This window comes from Oryx dammah, unplaced genomic scaffold, assembly GCF_014754425.2.
Source record: "Oryx dammah isolate SB20612 unplaced genomic scaffold, SCBI_Odam_1.1 HiC_scaffold_28, whole genome shotgun sequence".
In the NCBI taxonomy this organism is placed as follows: domain Eukaryota; kingdom Metazoa; phylum Chordata; class Mammalia; order Artiodactyla; family Bovidae; genus Oryx; species Oryx dammah.
The window spans coordinates 93,128,208-93,154,106 of record NW_024070212.1 but is presented as its reverse complement, the minus strand read 5'-3'; positions in this window follow the sequence as shown (position 1 = coordinate 93,154,106).

Below are 25,899 nucleotides of genomic sequence, written 5' to 3'. Positions count from 1 at the left end.
ATATAAAGAATTTTTACAACTCAATAATAGCCAAATGACCTAATTTTAAAATGGGCATAAGTATCTTAATAGATATTTCTCTAAAGAAGATATGCTAATGGTTAATAAACCCATGAAAATATGCTCAAAATCATTAGCAGATAAACAAGGAAAAAAACACACACAGGGAGATATCACTTCACATACAGTAGGATGGCTACAATCTAAAAAGACTATAACTGTTGACAAGGATGTGGAGAAATTGAAATCCTCATTCACTGCTGGTAAGGATATTAGTTAGTAGAACCACTTTAGAAAACAGTTTGACACTTTCTCATATTGTTAAACATGCAGGTACCATATGATGCAGAAATTCTGTTTTCAGTGTATAGATATATCAGAAAAAAATGAAATATATGTTCAAAAAATTATGTACACAAATGGCCATAGTAGCAATACTGAAAGTAGCCAAAATAGTGGATACAACTCAAATGTCCATTAACTGATGAATGAATAAATAAAATATGATATAGCCATACAATAAGTAAAATTTTTGTTTTGATGAAGCCCTTTTATAATTGTTTTTCTGTCATGATTTTCAGGATCCTCTGTGCAAAAACTTTGCTTAGTTCATGATCATGAAGATATTTTCTTTTTTCTTCTTCTAATAGATTTAGCTCTTATATTTAAATTTATCATCCAGTCTATCAGTGGTTGACACATGACTCTTAAGTCTCTGGCTATAATTATGGATTTGTCGATTGTTCTTTCAGTTCTAAAATTTTTACTTCTCATGTTTTGCAGACCTGCTGTTTGGTGCATATATATTTAGTACTGCTGTGTCTTCTTGGTGGATTGATCACTATATAATGCATTATACATTCAGCAAAACAAGACCAGGAGCTAACTGTGGCATGAACTCCATATTGGAAAATTCAGACTTAAGTCAAAGAAAGTAGGGAAAACCACTAGACCATTCAAATATGACCTAAATCAAATCCCTTATGATTATACAGTGGAAGTGACAAATAGATTCAAGGGATTAGATCTGATAGGGTACCTGAAGAACTGTGGACAGAGGTTCGTGACATTATATAGGAGGCAGTGATCAAAACCATCCCCAAGAAGAAGAAATACAAACAGGCAAAATAGTTGTCTGAGGAGGACTTAGAAATAGCCGAGAAAAGAGAGATGCAAAACACAAAGGAGAAAAGGAAAGATATATCCATCTGAATGCAGAGTTCCAAAAAATAGCAAGGAAAGATAAGAAAACCTTCCTAAGTGAACAATGCAAAGAAATAGAGGAAAATGATAGAATGGGAAAGACTAGAGAGCTCTTCAAGAAAATTAAAGATACCAAAGGAACATTTCATGCAAAGATACACACAATAAAGGACAGAAATGGTATGGACCTAAGAGAAGCAGAAGATATTAAGAAGAGGTGGCAAGAATACACAGAAGAACCATACAACAAAGATCTTCATGACCCAGATAGCCACAATGGTGTGATCACTCACCTAGAGCCAGATATCCTGGGAAGCGAAGTCAAATGGGCCTTAGGAAGCATCACGACGAACAGAACTAGTGGAGGTGATGAAATTCCAGTTGAGCTATTTCAGATCCTAAAAGATGATGCTTGAGAGTACCATACTCCATATGCCAGCAAATTTGGAAAACTCAGCAGTGGCAATAGGACTGGAAAAGGTCAGTTTTGACTACAATCCCAAATAAAGGCAAGGACAAAGAATGTTCACACTACCACACAATTGCAATCCTCTCATATGCTAGCAAAGTAATGCCCGAAATTCTCCAAGCTAGACTTCAGCTGTACGTGAACCGTAAACTTTCAGATGTTCTAGCTGGATTTAGAAAAGGCAGAGGAACCAGAGATCAAATTGTCAACATCCGATGGATCATCAAAAAAGCAACAGTGTTCCAGAGAAACATCTACTTCTGCTTTATTGACTATGCCAAAGTCTTTGACTGTGTGGGTCAAAACAAACTGTGAAAAATTCTTAAAGAGATGGGAGTACCAGACCACTTTACCTGCCTCCTGAGAAATCTGTATGCAGGTCAGGAAGAAACTGACACAGAACTGGACATTAAACAACAGACTGGTTCCAAATCGAGAAAGGAGTACGTCAAGGCTGTATATTGTCACCCTGCTTATTTAACTTCTATGCAGAGTACATCATGAGAAATGCTGGTCTGGATGAAGCACAAGCTGGAATCAAGATTCCCGGGAGAAATATCAATAACCTCAGATATGCAGATGAAAGGGAAGAAAAACTAAAGAGCCTCTTGATGAAAGTGAAAGAGAGTGAAAGAGTTGGCTTAAAACTTAACACTCAAAAAACTAATATCATGGCATCCAGTCTCATCACTTCATGGCAAATAGATGGGGAAACAATGGAAACAGTGACAGACTATATATATATATATAGGCTCCAAAATCACTGCAGATGGTGACTGCAGCCATGAAATTAAAAGACGCTTGCTCTTTAGAAGAAAAGTTATGACCAACCTAGATAGCATACTAAAAAGCAGACATTATCTTGCCAACAAAGGCCCATCTATTCAAAGCTGTGGTTTTTTCACTTGTCATGTATGGATGTGAGAGTTGGACTATAAAGAAAACTGAATGCCAAAGAATTGATGCTTTTGAACTGTGGTGCTGGAGAAGACTCTTGAGAGTCCCTTGGACTGCAAAGAGATCCAACCAGTCCATCCTGAAGGAAATCAGTCCTGACTATTCGTTGGAAGGACTGAAGCTCCAACACTTTGGCCACCTGATGTGAAGAACTGACTCACTGGAAAAGACCCTGATCCTGGGAAAGATTGAAGGTAGGAGGAGAAGGGAATGACAGAGGATGACATGGTTAGATGGCATCAGTGACTCAATGGACATGATTTTGAGTAACCTCTGGGAGTTGATGATGGACAGGGAGACATGGCCTGCTGCAGTCCATGGGGTCACAAAGAGTCGGACACGACGGAGTGACTGAACTGAACTGAAATGACACCTGACTCTCTTTGGTTCTTGAGATCCTCTTCTTCACTTAACTTTGTCCCATACCTGTAAATATCCTTTATAATGCTGTCTTAATTTATGTACTTCTGAGCGTGCCATCCATTTAGTGCAAGGGCTATAAATGATTTCAACATGCACTCTGAATGAAGGTTGATGTTAGAAATATTCAGATTCTGATTAGAAAGTGAAAGTGAAAGTCGCTCAGTCATGTCCGACTCTTTGCGACCCCATGGACTGCAGCAAACCAGGCTTCCTTGTCCCTCACCAACTCACAGAGCTTGCTCAAAGTCATGTCCATCAAGTTGGTGATGCCACCCAACCATCTCATCCTCTGTCATTCCCTTCTCCTCCTGTCTTCAATCTTTCCCAGCATCAGGCTCTTTTCAAATGAGTCAGTTCTCATCAGGTGGCCAAAATATTGGAGTTTCAGTTTCAGCATCAGTCCTTCAGATGAATATTCAGAACTGCTCTCCTTTAGGATGGACTGGTTGGATCTCCTTGCAGTCCAAGGGACTCTCAAGAATCTTCGCCATAGTTCAAAAGCATCATTCTTCAGCACTCAGCTTTCTTTATAGTCCAACTCTCACATCTGTACATTACTACTCTCACATCTGTACATTACTACTGAGAAAACCCTAGCTTGGACTATATGGGCCTTTGTCGGCAAAGTGATGTCTTTGCTTTTTAATACGCTGTCTAGGTTGGCCATAGCTTTTCTTCCAAGGAGCAAGCTTCTTTTAATTTCATGGCTGCAGTCACCATCTGCAGTGATTTTGGAGCCAAAAAAAATAAAGTCAGCCACTGTTTCCACTGTTTCCCCATCTATTTGCCATGAAGTGATGGGACCAGATGCCATGATCTTCGTTTTTTGAATGTTGAGTTTTAAGACAGCTTTTCCACTCTCCTCTTTGATTTTCATCAAGAGGGTCTTTAGTTCCTCTTCACTTTCTGCCATAAGCATGGTGTCATTTGCATATCTGAAGTTACTGATATTTCTCCCAGCAATCTTGATTCCAGCTTGTGCTTTATTCAGCCCAGCATTTCTCATGATGTACTCTGCATATAAGTTAAATAAGCAGGGTGACAATATACTGCCTTGATATCCTCTTTTCCCGATTTGGAACCAGTCTGTTGTTCCATGTCTGGATCTAACTGTTGCTTCTTGACCTGCAAACAGATTTCTCAGGGGACAGGTAAGATGGTCTGGTATTCCTATCTCTTTAAGAATTTTCCACAGTTTGTCTTGATCCACACAATCAAAGGCTTTGGCATAGTCAATAAAGTCGAAGTAGATGTTTTTCTGGAACTCTCTTGCTTTTTTATGATTCAGCAGATGTTGGCAATTTGATCTCTGGTTCCTTTTCCTTTTCTAAATCCAGCTGTAACATCTGGAAGTTCTCGGTTCACATACTGTTGAAGTCTAGCTTGGAGCATTTTGAGCATTCCTTTGCTAGCATGTGGGAGAATTGCAATTGTGTGGTAGTTTGAACATTCTTTGTCCTTGCCTTTCTTTGGGATTGGAGTGAAAACTGACCATTTCCAGTTCTGTGGCCACTGCTGAGTTTTCCAAATTTGCTGGCATATTGAGTGCAACACTTTCACAGCATCATCTTTTAATATTTGAAATAGCTCAACTGGAATTCCATCACCTCCACTAGCTCTGTTCTTAGTGATGCTTCCTAAGGCCCACTCGACTTCTCACTCCAGGATGTCAGGCTCTAGGTGCATGATCACACCATCATGGTTATCTGGGTCATTAGGATCTTTTTTGTATAGTTCTTCTGTGTTTGCCACCTCTTCTTAATATTGTCTGCTTCTTTAGCACCACCTAATATTTAAATGTTTTACTTGCTTACTTGCAATCTTCTCCAGTAGACTGTAAGCCTAGAGCAGAAACCATGTTTATTTTTGCCACACTGTATTGCTTGTTTCTAGCATATAGCAGGTTATTAATAAATATTTTCTTTTCTACTTATTTAACAAATAAACATTAATTGAAGACCTTTTGTGTGACAGGCCCTATTTCAATTTCTGGAAACAGAAAAAATAAAGCAAATTCCTTCTTTTATAAAATGAATAAATAATTTGCATTCCAAATATCGACCTATGGGTATTAATAGCTTTTACATGACAAAAGCATTTTACGGGCAAATAAATTTAAGAAACAGTTACTGAAAATTTGTATAAAATTTTTTGTTGCAGGCTTTATCAGTTACTTTAATAAGCAATCATGATTTTTGCAAGAAGATCTTGATATATATTCACTGTGTCTTTAGCTCTTCTATCACAGAGCTCCGTTTTCAAAGAGCAGTCAAAGATAAAGATTTTAAAGTAGGTCATAATTTGGCTGCGGGGTTGGGGCATGGTTGTTGTTTTAGATTTTTAACATGTAAGAATCGAAATGCCAGTCTATGTCTGATGCAGGATATGACACGCTTGGGGCTGACGCGCGGGGATGACCCAGAGAGATGTTGTGGGGAGGGGGGTGGGAGGGGGGTTCATGTTTGGGAACGCATGTACATCTGTGGTGGATTCATGTCAATCTATGCCAAAACCAATACAGAATTGTAAAGTAAAAATTAAAAATAAATAAATAAATTAAAAAAAAAATAAATAAAATAAAATAAACTGTGAAAAAAAAAAAAAGAACTTAGGAAAGATTCTTGGTATATAGTAAGAGTGTAGTATATAATTGCTTTAATTGCTATCATTAAAGTTTTCCCTTTTACATGTTAAAAAAAAAAAAAGTTAGAGATTTAATTTCCCTATCTAATCCACTCCTATTTATTATCTAATCCCCTCCTATTTATTTCCCTACCAGAGCCCCATTGTCCTTTAACCAACTGATTCAAAATGTATAACATAAAATGATTTTTTTTGATGTAAGACATGATATATCTCTTTTAGAAGATATAAAATTTAACATTTTTTTCTGGTGATTCATGGAGTGATGTATAAATTTTTGTCTTTTTTAATTTATTTATTTTTAATTGGAGGATAATTGCTTTACAGTATTGTACTGGTCTGTACTGAACATCAGCATAAATCAGCCATAGTTTTACTCATATTCCCTCCCACTTGAACATGATTAATAACAAATTTTCCATAGAAAAATTAGTTCCTCAAAGAGGTATAATTTCAAATTTATCCATGTTTTCTTCAGGGTCATGCCAAAACAGCCTTCATCAGTTTTACCAATTCACAAGATGCCCTACTGGGAAAACCATGTACCTTCTCATTTCTACCTCTTACATGCTCTTTTTTCCCAGAAGAAGTCATAGTTCCATCTCTTAATCACTGTGTCTTTGGAAAAAAGATCTCCTCTTTGAACTCAGTTCTCAACTATGAAATGAGATAATAATTGCTATCTCATAGGAATAAATAAGATTATATATACATGTATACATGCGTGTGGGCTTCCCTGGTGGCTCAATGGTAAAGAACCACCTGCCAACCCAGGGGATGCAGGTTCAGTCCCTGAGTTGGGAAGATCCCCTGGAGAAGAAAATGGCCACCGACTCCAGTATTCTTGCATGGGAAATCCGATGGACAGAGGAGGCTGGCAAGTTACAGACCATGGGGTTGCAAAAGAATCAGACATAACTTAGTGACAAAACAACAACAAATATATTTCTGTATATATTTATATACACATACATACATTTCCTCTAATGACTGGGAGGTTATAGAAAAGTCTGAGAAAGAGACTAGAGTGAGAAATGTGGTAATGGATTCAAGTTGGCCACAGCAGTAAGAAAGCATGTTTGATTAATATAGATACAGATGAGCAAATATAGCATGGATCATCTTCTGTCATCAGAATGTAAGGAACTGTTCAACACATATACACATATTAGTGGAACATGTCAATGGGGCATAGGAGCCAACTGAAAGAATTCCCAGTGGTCAGAGTTGGAACAATCTAAGCACTGTTCACATATAAGTAGGATTGGATTATAACCAAAAGTATAAAATAAATATTCACAAACCCATATTGATATAAATAAATGACTGAACACATTAGTAAATGAAGGAGAACAGATAAATCTCCCATGCAGAAGAATTTCAAATAAATTATGTAGATGCTAAAACTTAGAGGAAGGGGAGAATATGTTCCCACTCTTTGAGTGTGGGCTGCACATAGAGAATTTTTTCCAAACAGTATAACAAGGAAAGGAGGTAAGAAAGAATATCCTTACAGTGGAGAAGCCTGATGAACATTACTTCAGTCAGGTGGTCAAAGTCAACATCAACAGTGTTAAGTAATGGTGGTAGTATGTAACTTTGATATGATATTATAAAATGGAACTTCATATTTGCAATCTTCCACCAAAAACTCCCTAAATCATACCATTATGCACCTATTCAGTTCAATTCAGTTCAGTTGCTCAGTCGTGTCCAACTCTTTGTGACTCCATGAATCGTAGCACGCCAGGCCTCCCTGTCCATCACCAACTCCTGGAGTTCACCTAAACTCATGTCCATCGAGTCAGTGATGCCATCCAGCCATCTCATCCTTTGTTGTCCCCTTCTCCTCCTGCCCCCAATCCCTCCCAGCATCAGAGTCTTTTCCAGTGAGTCAGCTCTTCGCATCAGGTGGCCAAAGTATTGGAGTTTCAGCTTCAGCATCAGTCCTTCCAATGAACACACAGGACTGATCTCCTTTAGGATACACTGGTTGGATCTCCTTGCAGTCCAAGGGACTCTCAAGAGTCTTCTCCAACACCACAGTTCAAAAGCATCAAGTCTTCGGTGCTCAGCTTTCTTCACAGTCCAACTCTCACATCCATACATGACCACAGGAAAAACCATAGCCTTGACTAGATGGATCTTTGTTGGCAAACTAATGTCTCTGCTTTTTAATGTGCTATCTAGGTTGGTCATAACTTTCCTTCCAAGCAGTAAGCGTCTTTTAATTTCATGGCTGCTGTCACCATCTACAGTGATTTTGGAGCCCAGAAAAATAAAGTCTGACACTGTTTCCACTGTTTCCCCATCTATTTCCCATGAAGTGATGGGACCGGATGCCATGATCTTAGTTTTCTGAATGTTGAGCTTTAAGCCAACTTTTTTACTCTCCACTTTCACTTTCATCAAGAGGCTTTTAGTTCCTCTTCACTTTCTGCCATAAGGGTGGTGTCATCTGCATATCTGAGGTTATTGATATTTCTCCTGGCAATCTTGATTCCAGCTTGTGTTTCTTCCAGCCCAGCGTTTCTCATGATGTATTCTGCATAAAAGTTAAATAAGCAGGGTGACAATATACAGCCTTGATGTGCTCCTTTTCCTATTTGGAACCAGTCTGTTGTCCCATGTCCAGTTCTAACTGTTGCTTCCTGACCTGCATATAGGTTTCTCAAGAGGCAGGTCAGGTGGTCTGGTATTCCCATCTCTTTCAGAATTTTCCACAGTTTGTCTTGATCCACAGAATCAAAGGCTTTGGCATAGTCAATAAAGCAGAAATAGATGTTTTTCTGGAACTCTCTTGCTTTTTCAATGATCCAGCGGATGTTGGCAATTTGATCTCTGGTTCCTCTGCCTTTTCTAAAACCAGCTTGAATATCTGGAAGTTCACGGTTCAAGTATTGCTGAAGCCTGGCTTGGAGAATTTTGAGCATCACTTTGTTAGCGTGTGAGATGAGTGCAATGTGTGGTAGTTTGAGCATTCTTTTGCATTGCCTTTCTTTGGGATTGGAATGAAAACTGACCTTTTCCAGTCCTGTGGCCACTGCTGAGTTTTCCAAATTTGCTGGCATATTGAGTGCAACACTTTCATAACATCATCTTTTAGAATCGCCACACACCTATTAGAATGGCCAAAATCTAGAACTCTGACAACACCAAATTCAGGCAAAGATGTGGATCAATGGGAACAGTGACTAATTGCTGGTGGGGAAGCAAAATCATACAACCACCTTAGAAATTGGCAGTTTCTTACATAACTAAATATACTCTTATTCTTTGATACAACAGCTGCATTCCTTGGTGGTGATGGTGGCAGTTTAGTTGCTAAGTCATGTCCGACTCTTTGTGATGCCATCCAACCATGTCATCCTCTGTGGCCCCTTTCTCCTCCTGCTCTGAATCTTTCCCAGCATCAGGGTCTTTTCCAATCAGTCAGCTCTTTGCATCAGGTGGCCAAAGTATTGGAGCTTCAGTTTCAGCATCAGTTCTTTCAATGAATATTCAGGGTTGATTTCCTTTAGGATTGATTGGTTTGATCTCCTTGTTGTCCCAGGGACTCTCTAGAGTCTTCTCCAGCACCACGGTTTGAAAGCAAGTAGGCCTTAGGAAGCATTACTACAAACAAAGCTAGTGGAAGTGATGGAGTTCCAGCTGAGCTTTTTCAAATCCTGAAAGATGATGCTGTTAAACATACCATCAATATACCAGCAAAATTGGAAAACTCAGCAGTGGCCAAAGGGCTGGAAAATCAGTTTTCATTACAATCACAAAAAAGACAATGCCAAAGAATGCTCATATTACTGTACAATTGCACACATTTCACATGCTAGCAAGATTATGCTTAAAATCCTTCAAGCTAGGCTTCAGTAGTATGTGAGCTGAGAAATTCCAGATGTACAAGCTGGATTTAGAAAAGGCAGAGGAATCAGAGATCAAATTACCAACATCCGTTGGCTCATAGAAAAAGCAAGTGAATTCCAGTAAAGCATCTATTTCTACTTCATGGACTACACTAAAGCCTTTGACTGTGCAGATCAAAGCAAACTGTGGAAAATTCTTACAGAGATGGAAATACCAGACTATCTTACCTGCCTCTTGCAAAACCTGTATACAGGTCAAGAAACAACAGTTGGATCCAGACATGGAACAGTGGACTGATTCCAAATTGGGAAAGGAGTACGTCAAGGCTATATATTATCACCTTACTTATTTAATTTACATGCAGAGTACATCATATGAAATGCTGGGCTGCATGAAGATTAAGTTAGAATCAAGTTGCTGGGAGAAATATCAATAACCTCAGATATGCAGAAGACACCACTCTAATGCCAGAAAGTGAAGAGAACTAAATAGCTTCTTGACGAAGGTGAAAGAGGAGAGAGAAAAAGCTGGCTTAAAACTCAGCATTCAAAAAACTAGATCATGGCATCCAGTCCCATCACTTCATGGCAAATTGATGGGGAAAAAGTAGACACAGTAGCAGATTAAATTTCCTTGGGCTCCAAAATCACTGTGGACAGTGACTGCAGCCACAAAATTGAAAGACATTTGCTCCTTGAAAGGGAAGCTATGACAAACCTAGACAGCATATTTAAAAGCAGAGACATTAGTTTGCCAACAAAGGTCTGTCTAGTCAAGGCCGTGGTTTTTCCAGTAGTCATGTATGGATGTAAGACTTGGACTGTAAAGAAAACTGAGTGCTGAAGAATTGATGCTTTTCAACTGCGGTGTTAGAGAAGACTCTTGAGAGTCCCTTGGACTGCAAGAAGATCCAACCAGTGCATCCTAAAGGAGATCAGTCCTGGAGTTCATTGGTAGGACTGATGTTGAGCTGAAACTCCAATACTTTGGCCACCTGATGCAAAGAGCTGACTCATTTGAAAAGACCCTGCTGCTGGGAAAGATTGACGGCAGGAGGAGAAGGGGACGACAGAGGATGAGATGGTTGGATAGCATCACCGACTCAAGGTACATGAGTTTGGGTAAACTCTAGGAGTTGGTGATGGAAAGGGAGGCCTGGCATTCTGTGGTTCACGGGGTTATAAAGAGTTGGACACGACTGAAAAACTGAACTGACCGACTGACTGAGCTTACCTGGAGAGGGCTCTTTCTCCCAAAATTTTAATTAATCTAAATGAATGTTGGTGTATTTTAAAATATGACTTTTTGTCATTTATCCCACTAAAATGGTCCACAGGCATCTTAATTTCAACATTTCTAAAATATTTTCTAACCTTTTTTATTATGATATATTACATATCCACAGAAGAGGGAAAAAAGCCACAGAGAAAGGGAATATATTTGCAACACATAAAACTTACCAAGAACTCATTATAGAAAAAATACTTATAAAAATCTCCTTCAAATCTTCAAAATATAAACAACCTAATAGGAAAAAAAAAAAAGTAAAAGACATATATTTTACAAAAGGGAAATCCAGTGCCCATAAATAAATGAAAATAGCTCAATTTAATTAGTAATCAGGAAAATTCATTTTAAATCATAATGATAATTCCACTTGTAGATAGGATATAGGGGAGGATAGATCAATGTTCTACTGCAAGAATTTTTAAAAAGTGGACAAATTACAAAAAGTCATATTTTAAAAGATACCAGCATTCATTTCAATGAATTAAAATTTCAGAAAGAAGAGACCACTCCATGTAAGCTGACAATAGCCAACTATTTTTTTTTCTTCATTATAGTTTTTAATTCTAGGCACAGACTGAAGAACTGGGCTTGGCCTAGTCAGAGAAACTCCTTTGGAAGAAACAGAAAATCATTTGATAGCTGGCATAATGGATCAGAATTTAGAGGTACCTCAAATGTGCAGCCAGTTTATTACATGGGATTTTTTGACAGTGAATCAGAAAGCTGGTGGGCCTGGGCCAGGAAGGCAGAAAAATGTTCAAGATGTTTAGGAGACAACGAATCTCATTAGAGTGAAACAATTCAGTTCAGTTCAGTTCAGTCACTCAGTCATGTTCAACTCTTCACGATGCCATGGTCTGCATCATGCCAGACTTCCCTCGCCATCACCAACTCCCAGAGCTTGCTCAGACTCATGTCTTTGCATTTTCCAAAACTGATAAGAAAGATAGCAAAATAACAGATTCAAGAATTTCAAGATAAATGCAAAGATAACATTCCCAGATAAAATTTAGTAAAATTGCTGAAAATCAAAGGAAGGAAACCTAAAATTTTAAAAGCATCAGAGAAGAAAGGTAGCACTTTAAAAGAGCAACAATAAGATCTCTAACTGACTTCCAGTAGAAGTTGAAAAGATCATGAAATGACATCATTAAATTGTTCAATGAAAATATCTCCCAACATAGAATTCTGTACGCAACAAAAATATTCTTCAAAATGAAGTAAGATAAAGACAGAAAGCAAGCTAAATGAATTTGTTGCCAGAAGATTCACAGAACAATAAATTCTAAAAGGTCTTCAGGCTGAAGGAAAATTATATAGAATAAGTACAGAGCTGCAGAATGTAATGAAGTGTAAATACATGGTTTACTGCAAAAGAATACAGGTTTTTCAGAAGACAACACTAACAATAATATTGTCTTGTGGGGTTTGTTACATATATAGAAATAAAATATATGGTAACAATGCTACATGGGGAACAAGGGAGATGGGGCTAAACTACTGTATATTTTGCTATTGTGGTAGAAGTTTTTATTTATTTTGACTGTATTTACTGACTTATCTACTAGTGATTATAAGCCAAGGGTTAAAACAGAGATTTCTAGAATATTGCCCATTTTGTAGCCAGTTATATGTGGCTATTAAGTATTTGATATGGCCAGTTTAAGTTGAGATGTACTGTAAAAGTAAAACACAGGTTTGGAAGAAATAGTTATAAAAAAGAATGTGGAATATTTTATTAACAACTTTTATGTTGATTACATTTTGAAATGATGATACCTTGCATATATTTTGTTAAATAAAAACATTCTTTAAAGTAATTTTACCTCTCTCTGTTTGCTTTGTTAATGTGGCTACTAGAAAATTTTAAATTACATCTATAACTTGTATTATATTTCTATTGAATGAATCTAGAGCAGTGGTTCTCAACCAGCATTGATTTGGCCACCCCAGGGAACATTTGGTAATGTCTTGAATTTTTTTGGAAGTCACAATCTTGTCAGGGGGTTTGGGAAGGTGCTGCCACTGCATATAGGTCAGATATGTTGCTGAATATCTTATAATTCACAGGACACAAGAATTATCTGGTCCAAAATGTCAATAGTAGAGACTTTCCTGGCAGTCCAGTGGTTAAAGACTTTGCCTTCCAATGTAAGTGATGTGGGTTTGATCTCTGGTTGAGGAGCTAACATCCCACGTGTCTCATGGCCAAAAAATAAAAATATAAAAAACAGAAGTAATACTGTAACAAATTCAATAAAGACTTTAAAATTGGCCCATATAAAAAAAATCTTTAAAAAATGTCAGTAGTGCTGAGATTGGGGAAACCACATTCCAAAGTGATCCTTTATATAATAATAAAATAAAATATGGAAACAAAAATTGACCAGTACAAAAAAAGAAGATTATGATCACTACCATAGGAAAGGAGAAATAAGAAAACAAAGATTGGATGAAACAAATAGGAAACAAAAAGAAATATGATAGATTTAAATCTAAATATATCGGCCCTGACATGTATATCGACACTGATTAAAAGACTGACAGAATGACTGAAAACAACATCCAACTATATACTGTTTACAGGAGGCATGCTGTGAGAATAAGAATAGATAAAGGTTGGGAATTACCTCTAGTCAAAAGAAAACTATCATAGCTATATTAATGTGAGAAAAAGTACTTTAAGGCAAGATGTGTTGCTAAGTATAAACAGACATTTGATAATGTTTAAAGTATTGATTCAAAAGGAACATGTAACAATCCTAAATATAAGCACCTAATATCATTCAAAATAAATCAGCTCAGTTCAGTTCTCTTGCTCAGTCGTGTCCGACTCCTTGCCATGCCATGAACTGCAGCATGCCAGGCTTCCGTGTACATCATCAATTCCTAGAGCTTACTCAAACTCATGTCCATCAAGTCGGTGATGCCATCCAACTATCTCATCTTCTGTCATCCCCTTCTCCTCCCACCTCAATCTTTCTCAGCAACAGGGTCTTTTCAAATGAGTCAGTTCTTCCCATCAAGTGGCTAAAGTATTGAAGTTTCAGCTTCAGCATCAGTCCTTCAGATGAATATTCAGGACTGATTTCCTTTAGGATTGACTGGTTTGATCTCCTTGCAGTCCAAGGGACTCCCAAGAGTCTTCTCCAACACCACAGTTCAAAAGTATTAATCCTTTGGCACTCAACTTTCTTTGTAGTCCAACTCTCATATCCTTACGTGACTACTGGAAAAACCATAGCTTTGACTAGATGGACTTTTGTTGGCAAAGTAATGCATCTGCTTTTTAATATTCTGTCTAGGTTTGGAGACTCAGATGGTAAAGCATCTGCCTACAATGCTGGAGACCCGGGTTCAATCCCTGGGTTGGGAAGATCTCCTGGAGAAGGAAATGGCAACCCACTCCAGTATTCTTGCTTGGAAAATCCTATGGACAGAGGAACCTGGTAGGCTACTGTCCATGGGATCTCAAAGAATGAGACATGACTGAGAGACTGCACTCACTAAGTTTGTCATAGCTTTTCTTCCAAGGAGCAAGTGTCCTTTAATTTCATGGCTGCAGTCACCATTTGCAGTGATTTTGGAGCCCAAGAAAATAAAGTCTGTCACTCTTTCCATTGTTTCCCCATCTACTTGCCATGAAGTGATGGGACTGGATGCCATGATCTTTGTTTTTTGAATGTTGAGTTTTAAGCCAGCTTTTTCACTCTTTCCTTTTCATCAAGAGGCTCTTTAGTTCCTCTTCACTTTCTGCCATAAGGGTGATGTCATCTGCATATCTGAGGTTATTGATATTTCTCTCAGCAATCTTGATTCTAGTGTGTGCTTCATCCAGCCCGGCATTTCGCATAATGTACTCTGCACAGAAGTTAAATAAGCAGGGTGACAATATACAACCTTGACGTACTCCTTTCCTGATTTGGAGCCAGTCTGTTGTTCCATGTCCAGTTCTAACTGTTGCTTCCTGACCTGCAGACAGATTTCTCAGGAGGCAGGTAAGGTGGTCTGGTAAGGAGGCTTCCCTGATAGCTCAGTTGGTAAAAAATCCACCTGCAATGCAGGAGACCCCGTTTCAATTCCTGGGTCAGGAAGATCTGCTGGAGAAAGGATAGGCTACCCACTCCAATATTCTTGGGCTTCCCTGGTGGTTCAGCTGGTAATGAATCTGTCTGCAATGCAGGAGACTTGGGTTCGATCCCTGGTTTGGGAAGATCCCCTGGAGAAGGGAAAGACTACCCACTCCAGTATTCTGACCTGGAGAATTCCATGGACTGTATAGTCTACAGGGTCGCAAAGAGTCGGATATGACTGAGCGACTTTCACTTTCACACAAAGGCTTTGGTATAGTCAGTAAAGCAGAAGTAGATGTTTTTCTGGAACTCTTTTGCTTTTTCGAGGATCCAACAGATGTTGGCAATTTGTTCTCTGGTTCCTCTCTGCCTTTTCTAAATCCTGGAACATCTGAGGTTCACAGTTCACATACTATTGAAGCCTGGCTTGGAGAACTTTGAGCATTATTTTGCTAGCGTTTGAGATGAATGCAATTGTGAAAAATAGTTTGAACATTCTTTGGCATTGCCCTTCTTTGGAACTGGAATGAAAACTGACCTTTTCCAGTCCTGTGGCCACTGCTGAGTTTTCCAAATTTGCTGGCATATTGAGTGCAGCACTTTCACAGCATCATCTTTTAAGATTTGAAATGCTCAACTGGAATCCCATCACCTCCACTAGCTTTGGAATGATGCTTCAAAATATGTAAAAGAAAGCAAAAGGTAAAGAAGGAAAAGGAAAAAATCTGTTAGAGAAACTGTGTCCAAAATTAAAACTCTTTCCACAAACAAAATTCCAGGCCTATATGATTTCATTGGTAAATTATTCCTCACATTTAATGAAGGAAATAATACCAGTATTAACACACTCTCTCAGACTATAGTGAAAGAGTAAACAGTTCCCAACTTGTTTTACATAGCCAGCACAACCCTAATTACAAAATCTGACAGTGATATTACAAGAACAAAAAATTACAGGCCAGTATCTCCCATGAAGCTAGATGCCAAAATCCTAAACAAAGTATTAACAAATCAAACCTATGATATGTAAGAATACCACATCATGACCAAGTTAGATTTATTCCAGGAAGAAAGCATGGTTTAAAATTAGGAAAATTAATTAATTTACTACATTAACAGAATAAGAAGGAAAACAATTTGATCATCTCAACTGCTGCAGCAAAACCATTTGCTAAAGTTTGACATGCATTCATGATAAAAAAAGAAAACTTTCAGCAAACTAAGAAAAAAAGGAGAACTTTAAAAATCTTTTAAATGTTATTTATATTTCATCTAAACCTTCCCCTAAACTTGGGAAGATGACATCAATGTTCACTACTCTATTCAGCACAGGCAGGCCTAACTCAGTTTATTGCTCTTCACTTTATTACACTTCACAAATACTGTGTTTTTTTTACAAACTGAAGGTTACCTTGTGTTATCAGATGGTTGTTAGCATTTTTTTAAACAATATATACATTTTTATAGACATAATGCTCTTTCAAACTTAATAGATTATAATATAGTGCAAACTTGTGGCTCAGATGGTAAAGAATCTGCCTGCAATGCAGGAGACCTGACCCCAAGCCCTTTGTTGGGAAGATCCCCTGCAGAAGGGAATGGGCTACCCATTCTGGTATTCTTGCCTGGAAAATCTCAAGGACAAAGGAGCATGGTGGGCTACAGTCCATGGGGTTACAAAGAGTCAGACACAACTGAGTGACTAACACTTTCACTTCACACATACTGTAACATAACTTTTACCTGTACTAGAACACAAAAAAATTGTTTTATGTGTACTGGGAAACCAAAAAAGTCTGGGGTTTCTTTACGGTCTGCAGGCTCAAATGTTCCAGGCTCCACAATTTCTGATTTGAACACTACAAAGATGACACTAAGTTTACTTCCTTCAAGAAGACGTTAACACAGAAAGTTAGACTTCCTTGGTGGCCCAGTGTTTGGGAATTGGCCCGCCAGTTCGGGAAACATGGGTTTGATCTCTGGTCTGGGAAGATTCCACATGCCTCGGGGCAACAAAAGCTGTGTGCCGTGACCACTGAAGTCTGTGCACCTTAGAGCCCAGGCTCCACAACAAGAGAAGAAATTGCAATGAGAAGCCTGTGAACCACAATTAGAGAGAAGTCCCCTCTCTCTGCAACTAGAGAAAGCCCGGGTGCAGCAACAAAGACCCAGTGCAGCCAGTAAACAAATAAATAGATAAATAAAATTTTTAAAAAAGATTAACAAATGTGAGGTGTTAGTGACATACCAAATTAAGATTTAAAAAACATAGAAAGCTGTTCATATTCCCAGAAACAATTTTAGTAGTTAGGTGATTTAAGTAGGGGACAGATGATTTTCCCCAAGGCAGGTCCAGCAATCAGTAGATCTACAATCTTTCCTTAAGAGTAACCATGAGAGCAATAAAAATGGGCAAATCAGGCCAGCATAGCTCATTCTTATGTTCATTCATCAGGGGCTTTCCTGATGGCTCAGTGTTAAAGAATCCACCTGCCATTGCAGGAGACATGGCTTCGATTCCTGACCCAGAAAGATCCCACATGCCACAGAGCAACTATTGTGCTCTAGAGCCCGGGAGCCACGACTAATGAAGCTTGTGTACCCTAACCGTAGAGTCTGTGCTCTGCAGCAAGAGAAGCCACTGAAATGAGAAGCCAACACCTGCAAGGATAAAGTAGCCCTTGCTTGCCACAACTAGAAAAACGTCTTTACAGCAGCAACGACCCAGCACAGTCAAAAATTAAATAAATAAATAAACAAAATTTTAAAGAATGAAATATTATGGCATTAAACATTACATGAAACAATGGACAGGTTCAAAATTGGGAAAGGAGTACATTAAGGTTGTATATTGTCACCCTACTTTTATTTAACTTACATGCAGAGTGCATCATGAGAAACGCTGGGCTGCATGAAGATCAACCTGGAATCAAGATTGCTGGGAGAAATATCAATAACCTCAGATATGCAGATGACACCACTCTAATGGCAGAAAATGAAGAGGAGCTAAAGGGCCTCTTGAGGGTGAAAGAAGAGAGTGAAGAAGTTGGCTTAAAATTCAACATTCAAAAAACTAAGATTATGGCATCCAGTCCTATCACTTCATGGCAAATAGATGGGGCAAAAGTGGAAACGGGGCAGGTTTTATTTTCTTGGGCTCCAAAATCACTTTGCATGGTGACTGCAGCCATCAAATTAAAAAACGCTTGCTCCTTGAAAGGAAATCTATGAGAAACCTAGGCAGCATATTAAAAAGCAGAGATATCACTCTGCCAGCAAAAGTCCAAATAGTCAAAGCTATGGTTTTTCCAGTAGTCATGTATGGATGTGAGAGTTGGACTATAAAGAAAGCTGAGAGCCCAGTAGTTGATGCTTTCAAACTGTGGTGCTGAAGAAGACTCTTGAGAGTCCCTTGGACTGCAAGGAGATCAAACCAGTCAATCCTAAAGGAAATCAGCCCTGAATATTCATTTGAAGGACTGATGCTGAAGCTGAAGCTCCAATACTTTCACCACCTAATACAAAGAGACAACTCACTGGTAAAGACTTTGATGTTGGGAAAGATTGAAGGCAAAAGGAGAAGGGGGCGGCAGAGGATGAGATGGTTAGATAGCATCACCAACTCTGTGGACGTGAGTTTGAGCGAAGTCCGGGAGATAGTGAAGGAGAGGGAAGGTAGGAGTGCTGCAATCTATGGGATCGCAAAGAGTTGGACGTGACTTAGTGACTGAACGACAAAATGTTATAAAATGTAGAAATGACTGTCTTCATAGTACTTTTTTAAAATAGCACTTTAAAGTTAATTGATCATATTTAAAATTTTGAAAATAACCATAAACAGAACAGTATATTCCTAAAATGTCACAGAATTATATAGGATTAATTACCTTACACCAATCTGATGGGCATTCAGTTGATAGTTTATACAGGTATACTTAAAATTCAGTCTCATAGTACTATTACAGTCACAACACTCTTCATCTTTAAATCAACAAAAGATGTCTCAATATCACATTGACACTTACTAGAAATCACTTTTTAGCTCCTATATTCATGTTTAAAGGAATCTCTAAATTGTAAAACATTAATACAGCAAAAATATAGTCAAATGTTTTACAAGACTTGGTATTGCATTTATTTCATTGTAAACCATTTTCTTTTTAAATTAGAAATTGAAGTTAAAATTCTCAAAAGATGTAAATTGGCAGCCAACCTCTCAAACATTAATGTAACATCACAAATTAAAATCTAATAGTTGCATATTTTAGTTTAAGTTATATTTGAGATTGTCTCATCCATTACATTCGCATTGGGTTTGATAATGATCTGATGTAAACTTTTCACCAATTTCTAAAACAGTTTCTGGTACAGTTTAGTCTGAATAACTTATGATGTTTTAATAGCAGGAAATCCTGTTGCTAAATTTGTTAATATTCATCTACTACTAGGATTTTAATGGTAATTTGCTCTTGTAAACATAAGGTCAAAAGTATTATTTGGGAATGTGTACGCAAAACCAAGTTTGGAAGAAAATGTACCACAGTAAACTTTTAACAGAAATGCAATTCAAGGATTTAGAAATTTATCATTTTAATGACACAAGAAATAAGCATTTCTCCTAAGAAGCCACCTGTAACACATTAAGTATAAATCATAGTTTCTCAAGTGCTGTTTTGGGACCTTTATGTTGCAATTCCAGATGCATAAGTTAGGTTGATTAAGCAAGGGTATTGTAATTGGAGTGAGCAAAAAGAAAGTGATGAAAGGCAGGCCTTAAAATAAGTTGAGGGAGAAACACTTTGGAATTCAAGCTTGATATAGAGTAAGTGTGGTGAAAAATAATATAGCACAAAGTAAGTAAACTTTAAATTTATAAACATCTATATAGCAGAGGAACATTTGTTTACTGGCCTTATTAGATTTATTGTTTTTAAATCGTGGCTTGGAAAGATTCCCTCTTATTAAAAAATATAACAAAATAGCACCAAAAGTTTAAATTAGACGAAAAACTATTTTAACATGTAAGTATCCATATAAAAAATAGAGTTCAGTCTTAACCCTAGAATTTCTTAAAACTTTTGCTAAAATTCCTCATTATTTTTCAACAATACTTTTATAATACTTACAAAGTACCAGTTACTATTCTAAATACTTCATAAATATGAAATCATTAAATACTTATAATAACCTCATGAGTTAACTATATTTTCATTTTACAAACAAGGAAACACATTACTTTTAGCTGGTTGAAACCTCCAACAGATTGAACTTCAGCTACTTGTCCAAGGTCACAAAGTTAGTAAGTAGCAGAACCAGACTAAACCCAGACAATCACTCCAAAGACTATGTATGATCCTATCTACAGTATGCTATATTACGCTTAATATGAAGTCTTCAGAAGATTAACTAGTATCAGAAAATAGTAAATCATTTTGAATTTTTTAAATTGAATGAAATGTCAATGACTATAAAGGCTAAGGGTATGAACTGTTAGGTTGGTGCTCTCCTAGTTAAAAAAGAGTCTGAAATGTAGTACTTGGGTGCAATTTCAAAAACTATAGAATGATCTCAAGTCATTTCCAAAGCAAACCATTCAGTATCACAATAATCCAAGTCTATGCCCCAACCACTAATGCTGAAGATTAATGGTTCTATAAAGACGTACAAGACCTTCCAGAACTAACACCAAAAAAGATGTCTTTTTCATCATAGGTGACTGAAATGCAAAAGTAGGAAGTCAAGAGATACCTGGAGTAACAGGCAAGTTTGGTCATGGAGTACAAATGAAGCAGGGCAAAGGCTAACAGAGTTTTGTCAAGAGAATGCACTGGTCATAACAAACACTGTCTTCCAACAAGATGAAAATTGACTCTACACGTGGACATCACCAGATGCTCAACACCAAAATCAGATTGATTATATTCTTTGCAGCTAAAGATGGAGAAGCTCTATACAGTCAGCAAAAACAAGACTGGGAGCTGACTGTGGCTCAGATCATGAACTCCTTATTGCCAAATTCAGACTTAAATTGAAGAAAGTAGGGGAAACCACTAGGCTATTCAGGTATGACCTAAGTCAAATCCCTTATGATAATACAATGGAAGTGACAAATAGATTCAAGGGATTAGATCTGAAGACAGAGTGCCTGAAGAACTATGGATGGAGGTTCGTAACATTGTACAGGAGGCGGTGATCAAAACCATCCCCAAGAAGAAAAAAGGCAAAATAGTTGTCTGAGGAGGGCCTTACAAATAGCTGAGGAAAGAAGAGAAGCCAAAGGCAAAGGAGAAAAAGAAAGATATATCCATCTGAATGCAGAGTTCCAAAAAATAGCAAGGAGAGGTAAGAAAGCCTTAAGTGAACAGTGCAAAGGAACAGAAGAAAACAATAGAATTGGAAAGACTAGAGATCTCTTTAAGAAAATTAGAGATACCAAGGGAACATTTGGCATCTCTAATATGGAAGGACTGATGCTAAAGCTGAAACTCCAATAGTTTGGTCACCTGATGTGAAGAACTGACTTATTTGAAAAGACCCTGATGCTGGGAAAGATTGAAGGTGGGAGGAGAAGAGAATGACAGAGGATATGATGGTTGGATGGCATCACTGACTTGATGGACATGAGTTTGAGCAAGCCCTGGGAGTTGGTGATGGACAGGGAAGCCTGGTGTGCTGCAGTATATGGTGTCGCAAAGAGCTGGACACGACTGAGCAACTGAACTGAACTTAAAGGAACGTTTCATGCAAACATGGGCACAATAAAGGACAGAAATGGTATGGACCTCACAGAAGCAGAAGAGATTAGGAAGAAGTGGCAAGAATACACAGAAGAACTATACTGAAAAGGTGAAAAGGTCTTAATGACCTGGATAACTACAGTGGTGTGATCATTCGCCTAGAGCCAAATATCCTGTAGTGTGAAGTCAAGTGGGCCTTAGGAAGCATCACTATGAACAAAGCTAGTGGAATTGATGGAATTCCAGTTGTGTTATTTCAAATCCTAAAAGATGACGCTGTGAAAGTGCTGCACTCAATATGTCAGCAAATTTGGAAAACTCAGCAGTGGCCAAAGGACTGGAAAAATCAGTTTTCATTCCAATTCCAAAGAAGGGCAATGCCAAAGAATGTTCAATCTACTTCACAATTGCACTTGTTTCACATACTAGCAAGATAATGCTCAAAATCGTTCAAGCTAGGCTTCAGTAGTATGTGAGCTGAGAACTTCCAGATGTTCCAGCTGGATTTAGAAAAGGTGGAGGAATCAGAGATCAAACTGTCAACATCTATTGGAGCATAGAAAAAGCAAGGGAATTCCAGAAAAACATCTACTTCTGCTTCATTGACTATGCTAAAGCTTTTGACTATGTGGATCATAACAAACTGTGGAAAATTCTTAAAGAGATGGGAATACCAGGCCACCTTACTTGCCTCCTGAGAAACCTGTATGTGGGTCAAGAAGCAACAGTTAGATCCGGACATGGAACAATGAACTGGTTCCAAATTGGGAAAGGAGTACATCAAGGCTGCATATTGTCACCCTATTTATTTAACTTATATGCAGAGTGCATCATGTGAAATGCCAGGCTGCAAGAATCTTAAGTTGGAATCAAGATTGCTGGGAGAAATATCAATAATCCCAGGTGACACCACCCTTATGGCAGAAAGTGAAGAGGAGCTAAATAGCTTCTTGATGAAGGTGAAAGAGGAGAGAGAAAAAGCTGGCCTAAAACTCAACATTCAAAAAACTAAGATCATGGTATCTGGTCCCACCACTTCATGGCAAATAGATGGGGAAAAAGTGGAAACAGGGGCAGATTTTATTTCTGAGGGCTCTGAAATCATTGCAGATGGTGACTGTAGTCATGAAATTAAAAGACATTTGCTCCTTGAAAGGAAAGCTATGACAAAGCTAGACAGCATATTAAAAAGCAGAGACATCACTTTGTCAATAAAAGTCCATATAGTCCAAGCTATGATTTTTCTAGTAGTCATGTATGGGTGTGAGACTTGGATGATAAAGAAAGCTGAGTGCTGAAGAATTGATGCTTTTAACTGTGTTGTTGGAGAAGACTCTTGAGAGTCCCTTGCACAGCAAGGAGATCAAACCAGTCAATCCTGAAGGAATCAACCCTGAATATTCATCAGAAGCACTGATGTTGAAGCTGAAGCTCCAGTAACTTGGCCACTTGATGTGAAGTGTCAACTTGTTGGAAAAGGCCCTGATGCTAGTAAAGATTGAAGGCAGTAGGAGAAGGGGGCAACAGAGGATGAGATGGTTGGTAGGCATCATCGACTCAATGGACATGAGTTTGAACAAACTCTGGGAGATAGTGAAGGACAGGAAAGCCTGGCATATCGAAGTTCATAGGGGTCACAGAGTCAGACATGACTGAGCAACTGAACAACAACAACCAAAGTAATTATGGTTTCATACCCTGAATTTTAAAATTATTATAACTAGTCTCAAACACATTTTTATTAATTAAAATAGGAACCATTGCAATCAACATATTTTGCCAATAAGAAATAAGTTTGTTTATTCTGGTAGCATAAAAATCCATGCTTCAGGATTTGATGAACTCTTGGAAAGCATTTTCTGCATTCTGCTGCTTGTGGAAGCATTTTCCCTACAAAAGTTTTGGAGCTTCTTCTTTAGTCCAACCACTGAGAAGGTAATTGCTGGTTATTTAAATAAATTCCACTTTTTGTCGCAGATCACTATCCGATTGAGAAATGATTTATTGTTGCTGAGTAGAGTAAGAAAAGAGGACACTTGAAAATGACGACTGTTTTGATTTGCGGTCAGCTCATGAATCACCCTCTTATCCAGCTTTTTCACCTTTCCGATTTGCTTCAAATGCCAGTTGACCATAGAATGGTCTATGTTGAGATCTTGGGCAACTTCTCCTGTTTGCGTAAGAAGATCACTTTCGATGATCCTCTCAGTTGGTTGTTGTCAACTTCCAATGGCCAGTTACTGTGCTCATCTTCAAGGCTCTCGTCTCCTTTGCAAAACTACTTGAACCACCATGACACTGTATATTAGTTAGCAGTTCCTGGGCCAAATGCATTGTTGGTGTTGCAAGTCGTCTCTGCTGCTTTACCATTTTGAAATCGAACAAGAAAATTTCTCAAATTTGCTTTTTGTCTAACATCATTTCCACAGTCTAAAATACATATAAAATAAACAGTAAATAATAATTCAATAGCAAAATATATAAAGCAAGAAATGCACATTAAAATGATGTATAACATAATCACATTAATTTAAGAATGTGATATCAAATGGCAAATTTCAACAATGCAAAACTGAGATTACTTTTGAGCCAACCTGATACATTATATTAAGTACTTTAACTCCTAATGAAGTTTGTCAACAAATTTTCATAGAGATTCTACTTGAATACTTCCAGTGACAGGGAACTCATATTCAGAAAGACAATTTTATTTTCAAAAATTAAATTTTTACTGAACTGTGTCTTCTTTAGTTTTTTTATCCTATATCTAACTTATCTTCTGAAGTCATACAAAATCAATCTTTTGTACAGCTGCTCTTCAAATATTTGTGAAAGAACTAATTATATTCTAATTTCCCCTGACCCAAGCTAAACATTCAATTTCCTTCAAAATTTCTTTTTGTACAAGGTGAAATTTCCTTACATTTCTACTTTTGTCCTCTGGACACGCTCCAGTTTGTCTTGTATCATTTAACTTGTAGCAGTACCAAACCAATTTCCATATTCAGGAAGCATTTTGGCCATAATAGAGTAACAACATTATATTTCATTGTAAATATTGTTTATATAGATCAATATTGACTTTTTTAGACAGCATTTATAGACTTTACACCAGGTTTATTATAAAATAAAACCTCTAAGATTTTCTTTCACATATGCTTCAGTTAACAAACATAATTTACTTGTACAGTTGACTTTTGGACATAAATTCAAAATAATTTAATTTCATGAAATTGGAGATCAGCCTATCAGTCTGTTGAGATCTTTTAAAATCTTGGTTATCCCTTTAAACATTTATCCCTTCTCATTTTTCTCAATCAAACCTAGCTTGGACACTATCAGTGCTTATTCAACACAGTAATTTATATACCAAACATGAAAGAAACAGATTAGCCATTAAAAATTACTATTAGCCATTTAGAAATTTATTTATTAAATAATCTGCTCATTTTATAACAGTTTTAGATACATGGACTTATATTACAATGATAGTACAGAGAGATATACCCCATCCTACCACTAACTTTTAATACCAAAGACTGCCTCCAGTTTAAAACATCTATGATTCTTATTATTGTCTTTGAAAGTGAAAGTGAAAAGTGAAAGTTGCTCAGTCGTATACAACTCTTCACAACCCCACAGACTTCTCTGTGAAGTCCAAGGAATTCTCCAGGTCTGAATACTGGAGTGGGTAGCCGTTCCCTTCTCCAGGGGATCTTCCCAATGCAGGGATCAAACCCAGGCCTCCCTCATTGCAGGCTGATTCTTTACCAGCTGAGCTACCAGGGAAGCCCATTATTGTCTTTAATAAATATTTTTTAAAATTAAAAATTAACTTTATTGCATAATTATCAAGTCAATATGCCTATGTTATCCACCATCTGTTGTCAAAAGGGATTAGGTGCAGAGAGTATTAGCTGAATTCCAAACAACATATAATGGTTTCCTTCTTCTAATAAAGGTCTATTAATACTTTCAAATGACATTATCCAAAGAAAATAAGAGGTTCTTCTTATTGAACATGGGCTATGTGCAATTATGACTGAAAAAGATTAAAGGACAAAGTTTCAGAACCTGAAAATAAATCAATTAATTAAAGTTGTTAAATATGCAAATAAAATCTTAGCATCCAGAAGTACAGGACAATATATGGCAAACAATCTGTAATTATTGCTCTTTACACTGGGTAGCTATTATGCCATTGTAAGCTAGCAATGGAAATGACAACCCACTCCAGTACTCT